The following is an 8,765-nucleotide window of genomic DNA, read 5'->3' as shown; positions in this document are numbered from 1 at the left end:
GTGATGTGTGTGTGTGTGTGTTTGTGTGTGTGTGGTGTGTGTGTTGGATGTGTCCATGTGTGGTGGTGTCTGTTTGTGTGTGTGTCTCTCTCTCTCTCTCCGATTGTGCTGTTTTTGTTGCGTGTATATTATATATTATGTGCGTGTTCTTTGTCATCCGTGTTTATGGCAACGCGCGAATTGTGTGATCATTTATTTTTGATTTATCTATAACGCATTGTATTTGCCTTTTAACTTTATCTGGATGATTCTATTCCAATGTCTGCTGGACCTGATGAAGAGATGTAATTTCGAAGACGTCAATTAACTTTTAAACACCCTTTTCTATACCTTGACTTTGTTTTTATCTACACGGGTGTTGTGTGTGACTTTTACTTATATATATTATTATTATATTATATATGCTAACGATTTTGGTCTGCCGCAGCGTAACATCCTTGCGTTCTATCCTGCCATCTGCCCGATTCAATTGGGTGATGTGCCCTTCGATGTAGGCCGATCCACCGTATGTAGTGGCAATGTACACGTGCTTGATCACGTAGCTGGTACTGTGCCGTACTCATGACGTCTGGAAGCTTTGGCGTGAAGTGTTTAACGTCTGAAGCCGACGTGCATGTCCGTCGTGAAGCTGGCGCATGGGCGTCGCCCATCACTCAGCCGACACGTCACGTGTGTGTTGACGTGCCTTTATTTGAGGCGTATAAATACTGCTTGCTCTTCCAGAGCCACCGGCAGTTCAGTCACCGGCGGTGCCATGTACAGGTCAAGGAATAGCTCAGGGAACGGTCAGATCGATGAGAAGACAACGCAAGCTTACAGCACCGCAAACCAACACCGGCGATCAACTGCCGGACTTTGGCTGCTCTCTACAGGGATCGCCCTGGTTCAAGGCCTAGCTGCCTAGTTGTATTCTTTGTTAGCTATACTCGGGGCCTTACGCTGCAAGAAATTTGCACTGTTTTATGCCACTTGGTCTTGTTGACCAGGGCGGATAAATAGCCCCGGGCCTATTCCCGGCGTAAACACTGTTCATTTACTGAGTTGTGTTGTTCTTTCTTGTTGTGACTTGTACAATCAGTGGATCGAACAAGTGGGGAAGGTCCGCGTGACGGGGGGAAAAACGTTACACTGGTGCCGTGACCAGGATTGTACACTCGGTAGCACGGTTTAACACGTCCCGAGAGTCCAAAGGCAACGCTGCCCAGTAGTTATAGGATTAGCCTAAGTCACCTAACGTGTCTTCACTGGTTTAATTGTTGGCCCCGCCATCAGCTCTACCCACACCTCACGTTTTGCTCGTGCACGGGTTACTCGAGTTTGCGTGATCGGTTCCTGGGGTTTGCTATGTTGCATCGCGTCAGCTTTACCCATAACTTACCGTAGGGTAGTGGTCTCTCGGGATCAAGACTCTATAATGGAACGGTGGCTAGATACACCACCCATGCTGGGGACAAATGCTGGACTTAAATGCCATGGCTACCCGCGCAAAGCAGTGAAGAGGTACGGGTGAGCGCGGAGAGACAACTTCGTTGCCCCGCTCCCGTCCGGCGTCACCTGTAGCGGACGTGGTGCTAGACCTCCTGAAGAAACGGCCGCCGTTCTTTGCCGGTCGTTGGCACCCCCTTCCTGTTGGAGCAGGACGTCAGCTTCGAGGTCAACGGGGACTGGACATTGGGATATCCTACCTGATTAGGAGCGACGAATTCGAGCCGGCTTCCTCAGCTACCAGCGGACCGGACGCCAACGAACCGGAGTGGAAAGCGAGTCAGACACCGGCTCCGCAGCAAAGGGAACGCATGAAGGTACGCATCTACAACGGCAAGAGGGGACATGCCGTGGAAGGCGTTCCTTGGCCAATTCGAATGTCGTCGCACCCTCACCAATAAGTGGAACCCCAGCGAGAGGGGCTGCGCAGATTGGCCGGCGCCCATCGATTATCGGCGTCGGCAGTATTGTTTCGAACTGCAGGGTCCGGGGCCACCGAGAAGAAGAGCTACATCAGGCAAAGCGCTACAGGAACGTCGTGCACGTTGGGGTTCAGAAACTGCGAAGCGCCAAACTCCGCTTTTGTGAGCGCGAGAAGAGCTACATGGTGAGACGTGGTTGAATTCGCAAGGGCTCAACATGCTTCAGTCAGCCAGGCGAGGTAGGCATAAGCCGTGTGGAATGCAGCCGTCGGGCCGTTGGATTCCTCCGTTAAATCACCGAAGAGGGGCCGAAAGTTTACATCAATGGGAAGACGCGGCATTAGCGGAAGGCGCAGCACGGGACAGCGACAGATATGAATCTATCGATGCGTCGGCAGGCTATCGGTATCAGAGACCGGACGTACGGGTGGTAGTCAGCACCCGGAATCCGAGTGCGTGTCCAGAGGAACGCCGAACGCAGAGGGGAGACACTTGTAGCAGCGGCGAGTGAGATGGACACAGACTCCGCAATCTCACACAGCTGACCGTGCGGGATTTAGTCCGGGAGGAACTCGAGGGCTCGACCCATCCTCTTAGGAGTTCCAACGGCCACACCGAGGACTAGAATTGATTGAGGCATCCGTAAAGAGGCGAGAATGGTTTCCGCCTGTGCGCGGGCAATGGGCAATTGGCCCGAGGCTCTGTGTAGTAAGTCGGCCGGCATCCGGTAGTAGCAAGATGGACCTAGGGGGACGAGTGCCTCAAGGCCTTCGTTCAGACACCGGAGCTTGAGCACGAGCCGCTGAGGCCTTGACCGATAAACATCTGGTTGGCTGTCGTGGACGAGAGCGACGAATGCACCAATGGCAAGAGGAGGATCCAACCCATCCGAGGCTCCGCAAGCTGAAGGGAGTACCGTGACCAAGCCCCCGTTACTATGTGTGGCGATAGTCTGTGGGAGGGAAAGGTACCTGAGAGCTTATTGGGACGGTCTAGAAGTACGCATGGGGTTCTCTATCAGAGTGGACCGAGGTTTACGGAGATCTGCAAGCTCCTCGAAATTGACAAGACCCGCACGACGCCGTACCATCCGCAGTCGGACGGGCTAGTCGAGAGACTTAACCGTACCGTTCTGAATATGCTGGCAAAGGTCGGAAACGCGCAGAAAAACGACTGGGATGTGCACCTCCTTTTCGTGATGGCAGCTTACCGTAGTACACCTCAGGAGAGTACGGGGGTGAGTCCAACCCTCATGATGTTCGGTCGTGAGGTCGGATCGCCGGTGGACCTCATGTTCAACTGCTTACCGGGACTGGAATATCCGGCTTGTCCGGTGGAGTATGTTGATTGGGTGAGACAGTCTATTCGTGCGGCGCATCAGCACGCGCGTACGCAATTGGGAAGAGCGGCGGAGAGGCAGAAACGGAATTATGACAAACGTGTCAAACCGGCGGCCTTTCCGCCGGGAACCTGGGTGTGGCAATACTACGTGCCTGAGTCTGGGAAGCTGGGCACTCCCTGGCAAGGTCCGCTCCTGGTAACACGGGAGCGAGGAACGCTTCGCTGGGTGCAGGCTCATGAGACTGACCCACCTAGTGTGGTAGCGGTCGACGACCTCAAGCCCTATGTGGGGCCTATGCTCGGAAACTTTGGTCGCTTCCGGGAAGCCGCCATTCCGGAGGAGCATCTCCCGCGAAGACACGGTAGCATGAGGGAGTCGACGTGGCAACCAGCAGGGACGTATCATGTGCCGAACCTGACGTGAACGTCAAGCTGAGGTAAGGAATCGTATTTAACATTAAATTGTTGGTTCGCGAAGTATACACACGTATATTCTTTGTTCCTTCAGCGTTCATGATTCTATTGCTAACGCATTTGCATATTTCATGCGCGAAGAAGATGCATTCGTACATTCCATACTTCCTACAGACGCCTTTAAGAAGACAAAAGACGTGTACGGCCGTCTAGATATCGTCATGAACAACGCAGGAATCGCAGACGAAACAAATGTTCAGCGCATGATCAGCATTAACCTGGTTTGTAAACCGGAAAGGAAATCCCGAGACCTATGACGTCACCTGTCTGACCCCGTCCTTGGTGGAACATTCCGTATTCCGACACCCTACAGATGTACATAGTGTCGCCTTGAATTCTGTTATTCTATGTGCTATCTCTCTCTCTCTCTCTCTCTCTCTCTCTCTCTCTCTCTGCATGTCTGTCTGTCTGTCTGTCTGTCTGGCTGTATATATCCCAATCTCGTTGTCAGATAATCAACATTAAAGGTCGCAACTTGATGTTTCTGAAAGTATCTGAAAATTGTCTTTTTGGCCACAGTCAAACGGCAAAGTCGGAACGTTTTTTTAAATCGATCAATAGTATATGCGTGTGTTCACGATTCTGTATGTTGCAGGGCTAAAACCGATGTGGCATGTGCCTGCATACGTGGCAACAAAATCCGGAGTCATTGCATTCTCGCGCGCCATGGCCAAGGTGAGATGTACATTGTTTTAACAGCATCCTCACCTCACCCTCCCCGCTATATGAAGATGTGCTATGAACCCTTCCCCGTTGATCGATCACTCCCGGGGTGAGAGCGGGGAAGGTATGCGTGTATACCGTATACAACTATAGTGAAGGCTCCCTCCCTCATGCACGTCGTTACAGCATGACGAGTCAGTCTTACGGCCCGGCTACGGAGTCAGGATCAACTGCCTCTGTCCCGCCGTCTCGCCAACGCCCATACATGACGAAGTGAAATACAACTTTGCGGACGAACGAAAAGCTGAAAAGAGAGCGATTGATTCGCTAAAGTCGAGCAGCGAGAGATTGTTGGATTTTCGTGAGTACAGTAGCAGCCAGTATATTTCCATTGCTAAAGAGAAAGAGAGCAGCTGCTCTAGTAGTAGTAGTAGCAGCAAGCAATATCATCATCAGCAAGGCAGAGTAGTAAGCAGCAGCAGCAATATCAATCAAAATCAGCAGCAGCAGGCAGCAAGCAGCCAGCCAGGAGCAGCGAGCAGCAGCAAGCAGCAGCAGGACAGCAGCAAGCAGGAGGAGCAGCAGGCAGCAGCAGCCAGCAGGAGAGCAGGCCTAGCAGCAGGAGCAGCAGCAAGCAGGCAGCAAGCAGGAGCAGCAGCAGCAGGCAGCAGCAGCAGCAGGAGCAGGCAGGCCCGCCAGGAGAGCAGCAGCAGCAGGGAGCAGCAGCAGCAGCAGCAAGCAGCAGGCAGAGCAGCAGCAGCAGCAGGAGGCACAAAGCAGCAGAATCGTAGCGGGCGTGGAGCAGTGAACTATCTGGCATGTAGTAGTTACGTAGTCGAGTATAGTCGTAGTAGTGAGTGGTAGTAGGCGTGGTAGTGGTAAATCAGGTGTGGTAGCTAGTAAGGGCGTGGTAGTGGTAGTGTAGATGGTAGCAGTAGTGTACGAGGTAGCGGTAGTAGTAGTGTAGTAGGTGTGGTTGTGATAGTAGTCGTATATAAGTGGTCGAGGCAGTAGTAGTGGTAGTAGTTGTAGAAAGTGGTAGTAGTACGTAGTTGTAAGTAGTAAATAGTAGTAGTAGTAGCTAGTAGTAGTAAGTAAGAGTAGTAGTAGTATAAGTAGTAGTAGTAGTAGTAGTAGTAGGCAGCAGCAGTTAAGTAAGTAGTAGTAGTCAGTAGCAGCAGCAAAATATGTAGTAGTAAGTAGTAGTAGTAGAGTAGTAGTAGTATAGTAGTCAGTAGTAGTAGTAGTAGTAGTAGTAGTAGATAGAAGAAGTCATTTGCTTATTATATTTTTTAATTTATTTCTACTTCTAATTCTCAGCAGGCAGGATGTGCGCGATCGTGGCCTCGGCCTGTGGAGGATGAAGAGTTTAAACGGAGCCTGTCTGTTGGTGAGGAAGACAGACGGGGAGACGCTCCACTAATCCCGGAGACAACACCTTTCTTACCAATTTTAGGCAGCTATCCAGGATAACCACTTCCGGTTCTTAGACAATATCAAGGTAAGAGAAAGCTTATCTTGCCGTTACAGATGACTATTAAAGAACATATTTCTACCTAATGCTATACAACTCACCAGCTAGATAGGCTATTTTCGGTCTAGTTTTAGACAATGAATAGGGATAGGTTACGTGCTCACCAAGTGTCAGACGCTGTGAGCTGTAGATGTAGGATGTAACAAGCGTGTGCGTGCTCGGTGTGAATGCTGGCTCGCTCCTCTAGGATGAAATGAAGCCGCTATTACTGGTAGATACATGAATACAGAAATTCATATCTCACGCGGGTATTACACGGTGTGTGGTGTTTGCTGGGCGAATCAATGCGGCTCCTAAGGCAGCCGATAAATTAACGACCCCGATAGCGTATTACCATTCGTCGCCAGCTTCGCCCACAAAAAAACTGGTCGGCGGACTGCCAGATATAACGTTAAACGTTTCGAACATGATTTGTTCCCTGAATTCGTTTCGTCTCAACTGAATATCGTTTGTAACTGGCATAAATAAAAATAAATGTGAATTGACTTTTCCAATAAATAATGCACTAAATTAATGATTTAAATTAGCATGGTTAATTATATTGATGAATGTATAGTAATAAATGCAATTTAATAAATTAGATGAATGAATGTGCTTATGTTTCCTCGAGTAATTTAATTTATATAAACATTTACAAATTTAAATTCGACTACAATCTGAGAAATATTTTACGGAGTAAATAAAATGATTCATTTATTTATTGACGAAATGTATAAACTCAATTGGCCGAGATTTTCCACTAAATGTCAATGGTTAGATCTAGCCAGTATCTTTCAACATGGGCTAGACTTTGATGAAAGGAGGTAGGTTTGAATGGAGGAAGGAATGAGATATGACCCCTCACGCGATGGTCCGTGGCATACCCAACAGCACACACACACGGCATCCCACACCGCACAGGCACACACACTACACACAAACAACACAACACAACAACACAACACACACACACACACAGTGTAGGACGCACAACTTATCATAGCACACACACCCCCACACCACACACGACACACACACACATCAAACACACAACACACTTCACATTCACACACAACACACACACAAACACACACACAAACACGCACAAATCAACATGCACTAATCAGCAAACACCACCACACACACAACCACACACAGGCACACACACACAACACACGCACACACGCACCACGGCACACACACACACACACACCAGACACGCACGCACCACACATCACACACTACAAACACACAAAAACAACAAACACAGCACACACACCACACAACACACACTCACACACACACTGCACGCATTACCTGCACACGCACACGTATATATATAATATATATATATATATATACATATATACATATATATATATATATAAACGTATTTATCTACTTATTTATTTAAGGCAAGGTAATGTGCAAAGTTATGCAATTGCAGGGTTGAGACCGTTTTGGAATTTTTCCGCTTACACGGCAACGAAGCATGGAGTTATAGGATTCTCGCGTGCGATGGCATTGGTAAGATTGCATGCATAGCGTGAATTCTCAGTAAATTCTCAGTGGATTTTCAGTGTGATATCAGTAATTATCGTGTAATATACCGCTTCTTCCATCGTCCTAGTTTACGTTTACTTCATACAGCAAGACGGGTCGGCGCACAGTCTGGCTACGGGGTGAGGATCAACTGTCTCTGCCCTCACGCCACGGCGACCAACCGGTTAGGCGAGGCGAAGCTGAACTTCCCAGAGGAAGCCATGAAGAGGGTGCTCGATTTCTACAGCCCAACCAATCAGGAGTTTTGGATTCCGTTAGTATTGACTTTTCCGGATCTGGTCTAAAATCCATGAGTGTGGTGCGTTGTGTCTGTGCGCGCGGGCCGCGTGTGTGTAAGTGTTTTATGTGTTGTGTGTGGTGGGGGGGGGGTGTATGTGTGTGTGTATGTGTGTGTGTGTGTGTGTGTGTGTGTGTGTGGTGTAGTGATGTGTGTGTGTGTGTGCTGTGTGTGTGTGTGTGTGTGGTGTGTGTGGTGTAAGTGTGTTGTGTGTGTGTTGCGTGTGTGGGCGCGCGCGCGGTGTAAGTGGTGTTTATGTGTGGTGTGCTGTTGTGTGTGGTGTGTGTGTGAATGTGTGGCGTGTGTGGGTGTGTGATGTGTGCTAAGTGTTTGCCGTGCTGTGTGGTGTGTGTGTGTGTTGTGCGTCGTGTGTGTAAAGTGTTTGTGGTCGTGTACCCGTGTTGCTGTGTGGTAGTAATATGCTGTGTGTCGTGTCGCTGTGGGTAGTGGTGTGTGTGCTGTGTGTGTGTGTCGTGTGAGTGTGCTGTGTGTAAGTGTTTGTGTGTTATGTATGGTGTTGTGTGTGGTGTGTGTGTGTGTGCTGTGTGTAGAGTGTGTGTGTGTAAAGTGTTTGGTGTGTGTGTGTGTGTTGTGTGGTGTGTGTGTGTGTGGTGTGTGTGTGTGTGTGTGTGTGTGGTGTGTGGGTGTGTGTGTGTGTGTGTGTGTAAGTGTTTGTGTGTGTGTGTGTCTGCTATATATTATGTCTCTTGTGTAGGTCATGTGGTGCGTGCCGTGCGCTGCGTGTTGTGTGTCGTGTGTGTGGTGTGTGTGTGTTTGTGTGTGGTGTGTGGTGTGTGTGTGTGTGTGTTTGTGTGTATGTGTGCGTGTGTGTGTGGCGTGTGTGTGTGTGTGTGGTGTGTGTTTGTGTGGTGTGTGTGGTGTGTTTGTAGGTGTGTGCTTGTGTTAGTAAGTGTTTTGTGTGTGTATAATTTTGTGTGTGTGATGTAGAGTGGTGTGTCGTGTGTGGTGTGTGTTGGTGTGTGTGGTGTGTGTGTGTGTGTGTGTGTGAGTGTGTGTGTGTGTGTGT

General features: G+C 49.3%; 1 protein-coding gene and 3 long non-coding RNA genes across 5 annotated transcripts in view; 3 read left to right on the top strand and 1 right to left on the bottom strand.

Annotated features, from left to right (window-relative positions):
- The window catches only part of LOC106814490, a 9,029-nt gene extending 4,312 nt beyond the window's left edge, over positions 1-4,717 (top strand). Inside the window, exons 2-3 of the long non-coding RNA XR_001394616.1 lie at positions 4,318-4,397; positions 4,572-4,717. This is a non-coding gene — a long non-coding RNA (uncharacterized LOC106814490). The remainder of the gene's footprint in view (positions 1-4,317; positions 4,398-4,571) is intronic.
- LOC106814489 (15-hydroxyprostaglandin dehydrogenase [NAD(+)]-like) overlaps positions 1-8,765 on the top strand; it is a 57,527-nt gene that overhangs the window by 13,079 nt on the left and 35,683 nt on the right. The gene's annotated exons all lie outside the window — the stretch shown is intronic.
- Positions 1-8,765, bottom strand: part of LOC106814492 — a 12,344-nt gene that overhangs the window by 1,922 nt on the left and 1,657 nt on the right. The window contains exon 2 of the long non-coding RNA XR_001394619.1: positions 2,792-2,801. This is a non-coding gene — a long non-coding RNA (uncharacterized LOC106814492). The remainder of the gene's footprint in view (positions 1-2,791; positions 2,802-8,765) is intronic.
- Positions 7,376-8,765, top strand: part of LOC106814491 — a 6,383-nt gene continuing 4,993 nt past the window's right edge. Inside the window, exon 1 of the long non-coding RNA XR_001394617.1 lies at positions 7,376-7,425. This is a non-coding gene — a long non-coding RNA (uncharacterized LOC106814491). The remainder of the gene's footprint in view (positions 7,426-8,765) is intronic.

Source organism: Priapulus caudatus, unplaced genomic scaffold (assembly GCF_000485595.1).
Source record: "Priapulus caudatus unplaced genomic scaffold, Priapulus_caudatus-5.0.1 Scaffold931, whole genome shotgun sequence".
NCBI classification, from domain to species: Eukaryota; Metazoa; Priapulida; class Priapulimorpha; order Priapulimorphida; family Priapulidae; genus Priapulus; species Priapulus caudatus.
This window is presented reverse-complemented; position numbering and strand designations above follow the sequence as displayed.